The following is a 16,408-nucleotide window of genomic DNA, read 5'->3' on the forward strand; positions in this document are numbered from 1 at the left end:
GTGGGTCATTTTCTGCTCCACTCTCTCCTTTCTCTTCTCACATCTCTGACATCTCCAAAAAGTCCCACTAGCAGCTGCACCTCCCCAGAGGTATTCAACCTTTTCGCACCTTCCCCCAAAGGCTCAACATCTCTAGAGCCCTGGTTCTCTCTAGGCTGGACTACTGCAACAGCCTCTTTCTTAATCTTCTTATTTCTACTCTCTGTCCACTACAACTCATACAGAATAGAACCGCAAGACTTATCATTGGCCTGAAGCACAAGGACCGCATCTCTCCGGTGCTGAAATCCCTCCACTGGCTCACCGTGACTGCTAGGATCAAGTTCAAGACCCTCTGCATAGTCCACAAGGCTTTCTGGGGCTGGGGCCCGGACTATCTACAACGCTCTCTTACTAAATACTCTCCTTCTAGAGCTCTCCGCTCTTCCTCGTCCAACTCTTTGCAGGTGAGTAATTTTTTCCAAGCAGAGATTTGGGGGTAAATCTTTATCCTCTGCAGGTGCCTTCCTCTTGGACAGCTTCTCTGACTCTTTCCGCCTTGAGCCGGAGTTCCTTATGTTCTGTAAACTCCTCAAGACCTTCCTCTTCTCTTCCTCTTTCTCTCTCCTTCAACAAAGCTAACCTCCTCTCTCTTTCTCTCCTCCCCACACCTCCATCCCTCCACTAACTCTGTTCAGCTTTTCTGACTGGTTGCATGGCTCACCTCCAGAGCCTCACAGGTCCCAGGCTCTCCCACCAGTCTTTGCGCTTGTCTCCTGGCCTCTGCACTATGCTCAGCATTTCTGCACTTTCCGCATACGTTCCATGAGAGAGGTAACTTCTCTGCACTTAACCCAGGACCCTGCTGGACTGGGTACACTTGTTCCCCCTGACTCCTTCCCTTGCACTTCCGTCTGTGCACTTACATGTCCTGAATTTACTAGGCCTAGTAAATTCTGTCTTGTGCACCCTTGTCTCCCCTCCCTAATCTGGTTGCGCCTGAAAAAACTTCATGCACTTGCACTAGGAGAAATTCCATCAGGTCTAGTACGCTAGTTACTTCTTCTGTTAGATCTTTCGGAAATCGAAATCTCAAGGACTAATAATGACAATGCAAATGGTCTTGAACTTGATCCTTGCAGCCACTGGGAGCAAGGGGAGAGATTTCAGGGCTGGAGAGATACAGTTCCTGGGCTTGAGGCCAAGGATAAATCTTGCAGTCCAGTTCTTGATTAGTTGGAGAAGGCAGAGAGTAGAGGCAGGCCGATTGCGAAAGAGGATGTTGCAGTAGTCCAGCCTAGAGAGAACCTCCAAAACTCCAAGAATGGCTGCCTCCAAAACCGTGTCCGGGTTCCCTGAATGGGGAAATACCAAGCCATTCCGAGTATGGAGTGCCCGGTATTTCCCCATTCAGGGAACCCGGACCCGGACCTTCCCCATTCCCATTCGAGCCCCCATAGGGCTCAATCGGAATGGTGAGGGAGCTAACAACGGGTCCATTACAACGGGCCTTTTGTTAGCTCCCTGGTTCCCTCGCGGGACCCGCTATGGACGTCTGGATAAACCAGACGTCCACATCGGGTCCCGCGAGGGAACACCGCGAGGGAACCATAATAGTGCGGAATGCATTAAACGGCGCCGTTAAACGCATTCCGCACAACTTGTAATGAAGCCCTATGACTATGAGAAAAGCTTAAGTTCACACAGGCATTAGGGAGTGAAACAGATGAGAAGCAGCCACTGAGGCCACTGCAGCCACTGGGATGTTTATGAAGCTAGCAGGAGAGGCAGAAGAGAAGCCTCTGGACACATTTCTGCTGGGAAGCAAAGGTAAGCAGGTGGTGGGTCAGCTAAAGAAATAAAATCAAGAGATTAGCAGAGTTACTGTTTTGAAGAACGCCATCCTTTTCAACATATACCTTACAATCACATACATGCCACCATGACCCATCCCGTATTTGACACTAATATGAGAATTCCTCATCCACGAAGGCCAAATTACCTGTTCTATCATATGGTGCAATCTTAGGAGTGTATAAAGTCACTGTGCTTTGCCAGAGTAGAAATGCACATTTGCTCATCAGTCTGATCCTTCCCACAAGGACAGTAAAGCCCACAAAATCCTCAAAGTTTTCCTCCGAATGCCTCATTCCATTCTGGAGATGCTGCCCAGCCACAACTAGTCTCCTGATTTGCCTATTGTACATCCTGGGCTTCCGACAAATGTTGGGCAATCATCTCCCAAAAACAATTTGGACATAGTGTTGAAGCAAACAGCGGTTGCCAAGCCTTAATATTTATAATGTTAACATAATATTGTATATGTGTTGGGTTTTACTGTATATTTAGCACTTTACTGTGAAGATCTCTATATATTGCTCAAAGAAATATCAATAATAGTGGGAGAAAAAATAATAATATGATATCAGTTGTGAAGAGGATTGAACCCAAGGCAGCTGTTACTGCTCACTTCCCAAGCTTGTGTTCTACCCTCTCTTCCACCAATTGTCTGTCAATGAAGCATTCCTGAACTCATATGAACCAACTTTCCTCCCTCGAAGCCCATATGCATTGTGGACAGAGCACGTCGATGCACACACAAGGTGCACCGTTGAATGATGCAGAGACATGTAGTGGGGAAATGATAAACAGCAACTTGCACAGTCGTATAGGTACATCTTAGTGACATTTTGGAGCCAATATAGGGGTAATATGTATAAATGAAACACTCTCTTTGGTCACTGAAAAAGAGAAATATGTTCACATTTTTGTTTCAAGAGCAATATGGAAAGAAGTTAACTAACTATGTGCCTGATTCATGGAATCTTTAGCGCAGTGCAGAGTGATTTTGCACTGTCAACAAACACCCTGATTCACAGAGCGGTGCAAAGTGTATTTTGTCGTGCAAAGTCACTTTGCACTGCAAAAGTGCTCTTTGCACCGTGAATTAGGCCCATTTAGCGTGTTGTAAAGAGTACTTTTGCAGTGCAAAAATACACTTTGCTCTGCTCTGTGAATCTGGGTGTTTGTTGGCAGTGGAAAGCCACTTTGCACTGCACTAAAAATTCCATGAATCAGGCCCTGTATGTTTTCTATTTCATCAATATAGGTAAAGTTTGTTTTGATCATATCGGTCAGACCATCAATGCCTGCTAGTGCACTGTCTTATTTTTTTTATTTTTTTTTTATTGTATATGGTTTGCAAGAAACCTTTACAAAAAGAAAAAAAAGACTTTAAGAAGCAAAAAGACATTCATTACATTTAAAATTCAATTAGACTAATAAGCATTAAAACATAGATCCAATTTCCAATTAAAATTTCCACTGTCTTATATAGTTTACAATATAGTTCACACTTTTCAAACTTTCCATGCCTTACTTTCTTTAATTGTTCACATGCATTCATCCGGCTCATCACGCACGCGCGCACACGCACACCCTTCTCCCCCATGCTGAGAACATTTTGTGGTGTATCATCCCCCTGTGCTTGGTTCCTTAGTGTGCATCATCATTCAGGGGCATTATATGTGAAAGCATAATCTTGAGGTGGAGCCGTATTTGCAGCCAGAATAAGATGGCAGGCTTGCAGATCCCTTCACCTTTTTGCTTCATTATTTTCCTTCTCTCCTCTTGTTTATTTACACTGGCTTGCTTTGTGCCAAATGGACAGAATGCCAGCTGCCTGTTTCAGAAATATAAATCTCATAGCCTGGTGGGGGTTACTTGCGCACTACCCGGCACGGGAGGGGCGGTGTTACCATGCAGATGGAAAAGGGCTAAACCTTTTTTGACAATTGATCATGTAGATGTCTACCAGCATGATCCCTCTGGTATCTACCCTCTGGTTGCATCCGTCCATCATCTATTTCCTAACTTCTCCATTTTGGAAAAAACATGTATCATTGTATCTTGTCTATTGCGCTCCTTGTTTCTATTACAAAGCTGCTTCTAAACCCAATCTGGTACCAATCTGGTACCATGTTTCTATACTTCCACCCTAGCACCTCTCACCACATCAGTACTATATATTGACTTATCTATGTAATTCAACGTTTTTATGACCTCAGTTGCTATACTTAGGAAGTAGCATAGAATTCCGGCTGGGGTGTATGATTTTTTAAAGGACGGAGGGAGTTCGTTCTTCAGGTAATATTCTATACAGATGCTTTATTGCCGGCTTTCATCTCTAAGAATACCTGTCATATAAAAAAAAGATAGAAATAAGGCTCCTCCAGAGACAGAACCCACACTTGTAGGTTACTAGATGGTAGGTGATGTCATGCAGAAAAACCCTTCTATTATGAAGGGTATTGGGAGGAAATGATACACCATCACATTGCACTAGGCATAGGCCTGCTCCCCGCTGGTGCCAGTCCCTAGTCTTTCTGTTGGGACTGAGCAATGAAGGTCCCTGGCTGCACCAAACTGGCCCTTGTCACTACACTAGGGCAAGAGAATGAGCCAGAAAAGGCTCTCCTGTCAGCTGATGCAAAATGTCCTTTACAACAATTTATTGTTGATTTTCTTATGAGGATCTCATCAAAATATTATAAGATCTTACATAAATCCTACTTCAAAAATATATTTTTATAAGAATTCAATAAGCAGTCTCGAGCAGAGTTGGAGTAGTCTGGCCGCATTGACAGTCTATCTTCTATCTTTATTGGTGAGGAGCAAGGACATAAAAACTCGACCACAAAACGGAGCGTTAGCGGAGTCTCGAGCGCAGTTGGAGCAGTCTGGCAGTCTCTGGCAGTTTACAGCAGGTTCCAGCAGGTCCTGCTCCTTCAACAGTGTACCTCGCACCTCGCAGGAGGAAGTATAGAATCCACATGTGGCAACTAGGTGAGCGGTAAGACCTGACTTTCACCTACCAACAAGTCAATAAGCCAAAAAAACAAAACCTATGCATTAGAGTTGTCTACTTTAGCTTAAACCTTAAGGTCTCACGCCTTACATCTACAAAGGCTGGTGTGGTTCCCCTCCCTACCATGAAGGAACACCTCATCAACTCATCAACTCTCCTAAGCTTGTAGGTTTTAAGGCTAACTCCTAGCAACAACAGCATTTAGATTTTACATACTCACCCAAGTGTAAAACATTAGCCTTTCTTTTGGAGAGGTGACTGTGGGCCAAGAGCCTTTCACCCCCTCCTTGCAGCTGTCTTCAGCGGCCTTTACTTTTGAGGGGTGGGTGCGGGCCAAGAGCCTTTGTGCCGCTCTTCATTCCTGTCCCTAACGGCAGCAGTCAACGAATAGGTGATACCTAACCTCTGTACTTGTAACAAAAAGGGGTACTGAATCAGCTAAGCACCCCGTACTGGGACCTGATTACACTGCAAGCAGTTCTAGCCCCACGCCCTGTGCCTGGTCATGTGGTCATGTGGGACACAAGGCATTGAAGGCCTGCTTGGCATAGAACACCTGAGTGGAACAGTCTCTGAGTGGAGCCCTAGTCCCTTCTAAGTACCTAATGCCACTAGCGGGTCTGAGACCAGGGCTAAGGAGACAAAACTCCTGGCCTTCCAAGGATAACAAGGCAGGAATGGAAGAAATTAGCACCAACACAATGACAGGGAATGCCCAAGAGGGCACCAAACAGTTGGAAATAATAGAGGATTCAATCTTAAGCACAGGGAATGGAAATATCCCATGCCCTTGTACCAGACTTTAACTGACGTCCAACCAAAAACTCTGAAAAAAAAAGAAAAACTGCCACAAGAGATCAACCATGAAAAATGATAAGGCCCAGGACGTTTAGCCCCTCACCCCTCACGGGAAGTACCCAGGAGTATGCCAGAGGGGATCCCAGTAGCGGGCCAGAGCATCACAGACTTCTTTCCTTTAGCAGGTGTGAGCACGTAAATAAGACCACCCCAGATGATGCGAGCAATAGTAGATAGCTCCCATGTTGATGACCTCTGCATGATTGAGATGTTCAACACAAACAACCCAGCCCTGATGGCAGTGGGGGAGAAGGAACAGTGGCTCCCAAAGGATGGAGTGAGTCTGATGCAACAAACATGCAATGCTTCAGTTATGGGGTGCCCATCGGATCTAACAGTGATCATTGAAAAATCTTGGGAGGACCTCAGTGATGGGAGCAGCTCCTCCTCCTCGGATGACAACCCTAGGCTCCACCACACCCTAAGGCAGGCGGATGACAGGATTTGAATTACTTCCCCAACAATTTCTGCGCTAAACGTAGTACTGAGCTCATTTGTGGAACTATACGATAATGTCTGGGAGCAGGTGAGGGCCCACACCAATACCTTAAGCGAAGTAAAACTGTGCATGGAACACTTGGAGATCCAGATCTCCTCCCTGATAGATCAATCAATGATCTGTATGTTGGCGGTACGACGTATGGAGCAGAGGTCACAGGCTAACAATTTAGCGCCTACTATAACACCTACTTTCGGAATTTCTGTCCCCTTAGACAGGCTCCCTGAAGTTCAACCAGTGGTGGCACTGGTTGGCTACAAAAAGATGGGCCAGCAAGCTTCGATGTCAGAAGGGCATGCCCAACAGGGACCTTCAGGAACACTTAAGCTGAAGCTCACAAAATTTAGAATCGAGAAGAGCAAGGAAAGTAAAACCGCCTTGTTTTGGGTCACTTAATTCCTGAACAACAGGCATTGTGAGGAAACATCAGCACAGGAAATAGGATTGTCAAAACATTTGCATGGGACACAACAACTGGTCAACATTAACTCTAAGCCGGGGCCCCGGGTATTAGAAACATTGGAGGGTGAGGAAGACTGCGTACTGACCAAATGTGATGGGAGTACCCCGACTGAAGATCCTGTGGGGATTCAGGGGGGAGGGGTGGCCGGCAAAACCTGCCATTCATCAAAACCTGTAGAGGCGTGGAGTGTGGCGAGGGCAAGGGAGCTCCCAAAAACATCCTGGCTGCGTATACCGGTTGGGGAGCTAGCATGGTGAAAAGGAGTCACAGGGGCAGGAGGGGGCTTCACCAAAGAGTCGACTGTGGACCACCATGGGGGACAGCCAAATCAACCTCCACTGCCTGATGAAAGCACTCGACGAGAGAATAAGGAAACGGGAGGCGCCAGGGGTTGCATGTGGGGGGGTACTACACTACCGGGGTTACTCGTTCCTGGAACCTCCCAGCAGACCATCGTAGAATCGGGAGCAGCGTTACCCATAAAACTAGATCACGAGGGCAGGCCCAGAACGAAAAAAGCGTGTTGTGGGTGCCCCTGCGAAAATGACCTGTTGGGAGTAGTCTCACCTCTTAACAAACACAACAATGGCATACCAGGAACAAAAGAAGTGTGTTGTGGATGCCCGCATGATGACACTGATGAGCAGGAAAGTCCAAGCGACACGGTCCCAACACACCCTACGGGGGCTGCAGTTAAGTGCGCCTCCCGTGGTGAGTCAGGGCCTCCAAGGGTGTGGGGAAGGGGAACTAGCCGGGGGTGTGACTGCTTGTCACACGGGAGACCAGGAATTGACTTCTGAAGGGATCCCCGCGGGCCACTCGCCTGTTCACGGATAGAGATTCCTCTGCGGAAATGTGAATGTAGCAAAACAAGGGAAGAGGGCACCACCCCAAAAATCGTCACTGGGGCGAGAAGTTTGTATACCACACCCACAAACAATGAGTGGGGGAGTTAGAGGCAGGATGCGTGAAGCAAGGGTCCCTAATGGCAGGCACGAACAAATCCAACACGTCGAACGAGGCCAGAGAATGGTATCACAGGATGGAAAAGATCTCTAAGTCAGCCGGGACATAGGGAGCTTACTCCCAATATATGATCATGGAATACGTTCTGGACCTGAGGCTGTGTCCGGGTCTGGTCTTGAACTGCACAAACATTGTTGTGGTTCTTAACAAAATCCCAGCGCTGTCCCTTATCTCCTCCAAGGACATTGACCAGGTGAAATTCCATGATAGGACAAGATTCGACACTGCCACAATAAATGTACCCTTAAAAGTCGTCTACTCAATGATATTAAAGGAGGCAGTTCTCCTCAAAACAACGGGCCTTGAGATTAGACCTTGCCTGTTCATGAATGACTCAGTGCCTAGTGTTCCTTGGAGCGATGACTCATTTCACAAATTCCGGAGGGGCGGGAATTCCAAAAACAATGACCGGGAGAGATAGTGGGGGAAAGGAAGGGTGCGGGCTGCCATGGCCAAAAAGGAAAGCCAGCTAGGGGCTGTAATGACTGAGGAAGATGGTCTCCCTCCTGGAACAGAGGGCCTGACTACTAAGCCACGCCTGAGTGTGCTGCGGGAACCATCGAGAAACCAAAGCACAAAAGGCTTCTGAGTGGCATCATGGAATGTTAGGGGATTTGGGAAACTAACCGGTTATACGGCACTATTGAAAACCCTAGATGAATCCTCTATAGTATGCCTGCATGAGACCTGTGCTCAGGAAAGTTTGCTGTGGGATGGACATCACATCTTTTACAGAGAGCAATAAGAACAAACAGGGGCAGACCATCGTATGGGTTAGGGAGTGCCCTCGGGACCAACTCCGTTGGTGACGGTGAGTGATATGAATACCTTTAACATTTAATATTGAAGTACAGCAATAAAACAAGACTTGGGTTGGAAAGGTAACATCGTCTCACAAGACACCACAGGTGTGCTAGCTGTGGGCTTAGAGCTGGAGAACGACCCTATCCAAAATCACATCTTACTGGTCAACATATATTTCCACCAGAACCACATTGAGCTCAGTAGCTTACTGGGGCACCTGGACGGCATTATCAAAGCTTACAAAATTGACTTTGTGGGAAGGAAGTTATCTTGGTGGTAGACTTGAACTCGTATTGTTTCCCTCCTTCAGACCACATTATGGTCTCATTGGGCCACGCAAAGGACTATGAAATGCGACAAATGCAACAAGGGTAAAAGTGGATGAAGCTTTCTAAGAATTGGGGGTTGCAGATGTAAACGGCAAGGTGCAGGGTGACATCCCCCCCCCAAAACCACCCTGGCGCAAAAACTACTCATTCTCCTGGATTGACTACATGGTCATGTGTGATGGTCTGTCCCAAAAGCTGGAAACCTTTGAAGTGACAAGTAATCAATATAGTGACCACAAAATCAAGGTCCTTCGTCTCGACCTAGGGACAAAGCTGCCCGGGAAGTTGGTGGGTAGAAACCGTGTCTCAAATCCTAAAAAGAACAGAATTGGCTGGAATCAAAGGACCCTCCACCTCATGTGGAAGGTCCTTTGATTCCAGCCAATTAGTAAACACCTATGAGACTTTTGGAACTCCTCACTGCTAAGTGAAAAGCTTAGGCTATTTTTAGTGGAGAGTTTCCCAATGTTCGTGGAACAGGGAGTAAACTCCTGCAAAGTACAAAACAGGGCACGAAGATCACTTCGGCCTCATACATATGTGGGGGAGGTCCAAAGAAGGAAAGCCCAGATGCGTAGGGACATTCGAGCCTTAAAGTTAAGGATACTCCCAGACCTGGGAAAAAGACCTTAGTTAATAAAGTGAAGCAGCACTATAAAAATTGGTCAATAGCACACAGGCCCCTACTAATACAGTGAGATGGGGAACAGATGATGGAGGTGGTCTGCAGGAACCAAAGTAAGAATTTTTGGTCTCTCGTGAACCAAACTTACAACCGTCCGCCTTAAGAGATGGTCAATACAGTCCCCGAGGAATCATGGTGCAGTCACCTGGAAAAGCTTTTTAAAGGGGATAGCCTAGACAACTTGTCCTTTACCTGCAATGATAAATGGGATGTGGATGTTTCTTCTGAAACCTTGCGTGACCTCATATCACTGAGTTGCAACTCTCGGGCCCTGGGCCCGAATGGCCTCTGTAATGTGATAATGAAGCAGGACCTGAACCTATGAGTGGCAATCCTACATACTCTGTTTGCGAGTATTTTGAAGACAAAGACCTTTCCAGTATCATGGAACACCTCCATCATTGTGCCCATCTATAAGAAGGGGAATCGCCTGGACCCAATGAATTACCGGCCTATCGCCCTCTGGGAGGTGGAGAGCAAAGTATTCACCAAATGCGTCCTGAGAAGTATTGAGGACTGGATTCGGAGGTCCGGAAGAATATCTAAATTCCAGACAGGGTTCAGGAGATCGATTGGCACGCATGCAAATGGGCTGTTTATTCAATCCTTGATTGACCAGGCTAGCACAACGGGGAGAAATCCACTGTATGTGGCAACCGTTGACCTGAGCCTGCCTTTGACATAGTAAAAGTGGGTTCTTCCCAATCAACTCCTAGACATCTTGATTTTACAGTAACACCTTGGTTAGGGTCAGGCTCAGTGCCAGGGGGAAACATCCAGAGCAATAGGTACAGTGCAAGGTTTGAGGCAGGGTTGTCCATTGGCGACCTGCCTCTTCAACCTGTACATCTCAGATTTGGGTGAAGCTATGGATGAAGCATCATTCGACCGCCCCCGAGGGTGGAGGGAGAACGATGTTCGTGGGTGGCATACACGGACGATGTGTTGCTTCTTGACAAAGCCCCCCTGTGTCTGCAGAAACTCCTAAACATGCTTGAGGAATAAGTGAAAGTCAATGGTCTGGTAGCAAATCCATCAAAGTCCAATATCCTGTGCTACAACGGGAAAAGGAAAAAGCCAACAAATTTTAGACGGCAACTGGGGGCGTGTCCGCTCCAAGTTCTCCAAACAGTGAAATACTTGGGATTAACCCTGTTAAAACCATCAAACCAGGGGATCATGAAAGAGGCAGTATGGGCGAAGGGGAGACAGTATGCGTCCCAAATGCTGTACATCAAAAGAAACTGCTGTCGCCTTACAATGGACTCACTGCTTCAATTCTATAGTGCCACGGTGGTGCCAACTGTCTTGTAAAGCTTAGGAACAGGGGGATGGATTGAAAAACTGGACCTCAGTAAGCTGGAGGGACACATATGGAGGAAGGTATTGGTACTCCTGAATTGTGTCCCACTATCCATACTATGCTTTGAATTAGGCCTAAACTCAATAACCTTGTTTGGTTAGCCTAGAGAAGCTACTGTTATATTGAAAACTGATTGAGAGCGACTCCAACACAGTACACGCTCTGATGGGGAAACAGTCAGCGTGGCATGGGGAGGGGGCTTTTGCACCTTTAAAAAAATACTCTGATTAAATAATGGCTCAGTACGATATCAGCATCTCGACCTTGCTAGAAAATCCTGAGAAAGCGAAAAAAGGAAACTTCTAGATCAGGGCTGGGTAAACAAACACCTGTGAAGAGCAACACATTTGGCCCAATTTTCAGGTAACCCGCACAAAAATGACACTTTTGCTGACCCCTAGCATTGACCCTGTGGAAGCGTGAGGCTAGGTAAAACAGATTGCGGATAGGCCGAGGCACCACCTTGCTTCAGCATCCTTTAGAGGCGGCACTAGGACCCAGAGCCTTTGTCTTACACACATTCGCCGACCGTGTTCTGTCTCGTTGCGCAGCCTCATTGCGAGGGCTCTTTTGAAAGCAGATCTCCGCTTGGTTGAGCCGAGATCAAAAAGTCATTTTTCTTCCCTGCAACAGCCAATTAGAAATTCATCTATTTTCACATTATAGACATTTGGCCGAAAAAAAGACATTTCTGGCAATTTAGCTCTATTTGTATAGTCTGCATAATGGAAGCGAGAGAGAGGATGGTAAAAGTTGGCTTCAGGCAAAAATTAGATGCAAAACCATGTATCCGAAATGAGATGTACTTACTATTGTTTTTGAAAATTAATGGTGCATTTTTAGTTTTTATTATGCAATTTAATGATGCAATGCATCTAATAAAAAACACATTTTAAGACAAATCATACGGGCCCACTGGTGCAGGACAAAATGTACCTTTCAAATGTATGTTTTGTTTTTCAGAATGCTTAAGGCGTTTTTTTATTTCTTATCAGACAAAGGGAAGCCACAAAGATGAGTTTCACAGCTTGCGCTCTGTTGGAGTCCAATAAAAATGACATTTATTTTCACTCATATTTGCTTTGTGCCACAGTCTACGAGCAATGTTTAAAAATGCAAGATTGCCTGCATGGTGTGGAATATTTTGACAGGCGATGGGAGGCTAGGGTGGCGGGGTTTGTTGCCAACTGACAGGCAGCGTTGCCATCTTAATACAGTTATGAAACAGGGCAGACAGTCTGCTTTAACCTTTATACGCCCCAGCATCGCGGTAGAAGCTCTCCAAATGTAGGTCCAAGGACACAAATCATACAACTCAGTGACCTTTGCTTGCTTCGATTGCCTCTCTCGGCTTATTTATATTGACTTCCCATTTCCTCAATCTTCCCACTCACCCACTTCCTGTTCACTGGCATTTTACTCCTGCTCTGTCCGCATTTGCAAAAAATGACTCTTTTAGCAGCCAACCACATTATAGCATGGCTTTAATTAACCCGCCCCACATGCAGCACTGTGCACTTTCTCAACTGGCACCTGTATGTCAATATGAGCCGCATCCTGCCACTTCCTGTTTCAGAGTGCTTGGTAAAAGGTGTTACTAATTACCGTCATTATTACCCACGTTTGTGTACTCAATTTCTGGCCTCAGAAGGATAAAGACATGAGTAGACCCAGAGGAGTATCAAACTCTTCTTCAATCTGAAGCTATGTGTAGAGCCATCCAGGGGTGTACTGGGAACCAAAACAGGCCCTGGAAGTCATGTTCAAGGTGGGCCCATATTACACATTTTCAGCAAGCACAACCCTTTTCCTATGACAACATTTGGAATAAAATTGGTTACCACACGAAAGAGGCCCAGGGTGAAGAGGCCTACCAGTACATCTCGAGAGTACCCTATAGGCCAGTCCTGCCTTGGAGCTATCCGCTGGTCAGAGACCTCCCCTGATCACCTACTGTAACTTTTCGTATATTCAAGTGTCAGAGGTATGCCGACAAACAGAAAGTGAAGAGCTGTTTGTGTTGTGCCACACAGTGAGGGATGTGCCAGCCTAGAAGATGGAGATGCGTTCCATGTTGCATTGGGTGATTTCTTCCCTGACTCCAAAAGTCGGGGTAGAGGTAATGAGTAAAATGGCTTGGTTTCACCCTGTGAAATTTCTGCCCGAAATGACATGGAATTTTCCGCACTCCACTATTAAGCTTTGCTCCGCATTGTTCCAAATTTCATCATGATGCATTGAGAAACACTGTTGTGGGTAGTATTAGCAGTGGAGCATCACCCACGAGGAACCCCAGAAAGTCACGAATGCAGCAATTTCATCACACTAGGCAAAAGAGGCATGTGAGCATGAGATGATATGATTGGTTATTCATAACACTTTTAATACCTGGAGGTTTCTAAGCGCCGACCCAGGGGATCGAACCTATGTTGCTCTGTGTCGTCTTGCTTACGCGGCGAGCATGTTGCCGCTGAGCTATCCTCCCAAGACATCACATCATGTTTTGATTCTTCCGAGGTGAATGGCCGAACGTGAGATTCACTTACATGCACTTGCACTTTATGGCGCAGTGCGCCCATTGCCTTAGGTGATGTTAAGCGTGGACGTTGCACTCATGCAGGCCTTCGCGATCAAATGATTATTGCATCACATTGCACTTGTCTCAAAAGTAATTGGGTGATTATAGCAAAACAAAAGAAGTGATGGCTGAAAGGTTTAGAATGAATCTTAACCACTGGCATTGCTCTGGGCAAACTTCCAGACTATCATTCTTCAGCCTGCTGAGCAATTCCAGAAAGGGTAAACACCATATTCAAATCAGGCTTGGTCCCACCGAAAATGGACAGTTCAACCCCAACTGTTTGGTCACATCTCTTCTGCACAAGACCAGAAGCATCCTCAGTCATGTTTCAATCTCATTGGCTGTCATGAGTGAGGTGCTGCATGGATCTTTATGCCCAGCAGGCTGCGGATACACTTCTGGGCATTCCGGTCCCACTATGGGAGACTATAGCAAAACAATAGAGGTGATGACTGGAAGGCTTAGAATTCATTTTAACCTCTGGCATCGCTCTGGGCCACCATCCAGACCATCATTCATCAGCCTACCAAACCATTACAGAAAGCTGCAAGGCCAAATGGAAATCCAAAGATCAGCTTCACCTACTCTCGTATGCACTTTATGCACTTTATGCCAGGCTTCACTTGACGTGATTGGCTAGCTTGAATGTAGCTTCCTATGTGAGTGAGCCTTTCCTTCTTCAGTCACCACAACTGTTCCAGTGGTAGCTGAGCCAGCAGCAGGAGCAATGGGGGCAGCACCAGGAGCTCCAGCGAGCAGCACCAGCAGTACCTACAACATCACCCAACAGGTCAGATCTCTTTTGCTTTTCTTCCATTCTCCTTTTCACTTTTCCCCCATTTCCCCTTTTTATCTTGCCCTCCCCTTCATTCAAACACATTTTAAACGTTTTGTCTTTACATTCTAGGATGGAGAACATGATCCCCTTTCTGCAACATGCACTCGAAGCAGCACTAAACAATCGGAGGAGCGACCCCGAAGCAGCGTCACTTAGACATTGATGCACATCGCAGTCGCAAGCCTGGTATTCCAGCTGCCTCGAGGTTGGCTTCCATGAAAGCTTGCTCCTAAATGCCACAGTGCTTACTTCCCACCAAGTCTATGCTGAAGTGGAGTTCGAGGGAGATGTCACTCTATCAATGCCCTATTTTGGAGTTCTTGACATTCCATCTCCAGCCATGAGGATTGAGGAGCCTAATGTGAATAGCAGTAGACCCTGCACAATGGAAAGTGATCAGGAGGACTGGGCAAGGTGGGGGTGGGGGAGATCAGTACTCCATAGCAACACGGAAGCACCGGAATGCAGCACCATCAGCCACTCTCACTCCTGGACAAGCCATCACCATTTGTGAACGAGTGGTCACCACTGCTGGACCAACAGCTGTTGCCAACAGTTACAGCAGCCACTATCAACAGGCTAGCAGCCCTTGCTGCCAGGCAAGACGCCACCATGAGGAACTTGCCGTCCGGTCCCCCCACAGCACCACTGTGTTGACCTGCCACCACCACCATCCCTAGCCCTGCTGCCACCAGCACATAACCAGCAGCCACCAGCAGCCACCACCTTTGGACCTGAAGCCACCGCCAACACCACCAAACTGCATCCACCATTGCCAGATGAGCAGATGCCACTGCTAGAGCAACAGCCGCTACCCGACCATCAGCTACCAGAAATCCATGGATGTGGCACCACGTCAGCCTTCTAGTGGAAGTTACCATGATGTCTGCCCGCATGGCCATCTGCAACCATAGCATCCAAGTTGTATGAAGAGGGAGGGGGGGCTCTGTCAAACGATTGATTAGCATCTCTCCCAGGTCCTTGCATCTGATATGCCACCACAACAACCTGAAAGGTTGCAGCCCAGGAGGATGACGAGAACACTGCAGATGAGCAGCAGTGAAAGAGATGGACCGGAGGAGAACCAGTCTGGAAGGTATGTCCAAGAGGACACATGAGGAGTCCAGAAGTTATCACAGGGGGAATAATGATGTATTCTCATCCTTTCCCTGATTGCACTCTCTCTCTCTCTCTCTCTCTCTCTCTCTCTCTCTCTCTCCCAAACCACACGTCTTTACAACCCGACTGAACGATTGTTTTATCTTCACAGTTAGAGTGGACTGGGAAGGGGGAGGTGGTGATGGTGGGGCACGGGGTTGGGTGGGGGCCTTACCAAAAGACCATGTTGAATGACCTTGAAGATGGGAGGCCCAGAAATGATATATCTAGATACTGGTCAATGCAAAGTACACTGGGATACCCAGATTCCTGCATTGTGTCAGACATGTAGAAATGCAGAGGGGTGCCCAAAAATAAAACAGAACATGGCATTTAGTGGTGCCTATGGCGCTGCAGTGCCAATCTGCATGCAGCACCATATGATACACACCTTTAAAACCATTAACCCAAAGTGGGTATACGTTCAATACTTTCATAACTGCATGCTTTTATGGTTATATTATGACAACATCCCAAAACCGTTTTTGATTACTTTATTTGAAATCACAGATGTGCAAAAAAATTGTGGCAAGAGTTTCAGATGACAGAGGGAGACTCAAGAAGACAGCGGCATGCATAATTAATTACATACATTAAGTTATTATGTATGATCACTGAAAGCTATCATCGCCATCACTGGTATCATTGTCCCTAATAGAGGTACGTGGGGGCTGGGAGGGAAGGATTTGGGTATCAAGTTGTGATTCATTTTAAAGAAACTGAGACTCAACACTTGCAGTTTACAAACATGTCTTCTTCTCTGTGACTATACCTCTGCAGCAATGAACACATGCTCTGATTGGGCACTTGCTGGAGGAGAGCCAAGAATCGCAACATGTGTACGCTGGGGCCATATTGCTTTCTGCTCTTGATAATACTGAAGGGGCTCACCCAACCCCCCTATATAGCGCTTGTCCTGCAGGCATGGGGCGACAGTGTATGTGACACTTGGACCATG

Source organism: Ambystoma mexicanum, chromosome 3p (genome assembly GCF_040938575.1).
Source record: "Ambystoma mexicanum isolate Mex_15411 chromosome 3p, UKY_AmexF1_1, whole genome shotgun sequence".
Lineage (NCBI taxonomy): Eukaryota > Metazoa > Chordata > Amphibia > Caudata > Ambystomatidae > Ambystoma > Ambystoma mexicanum.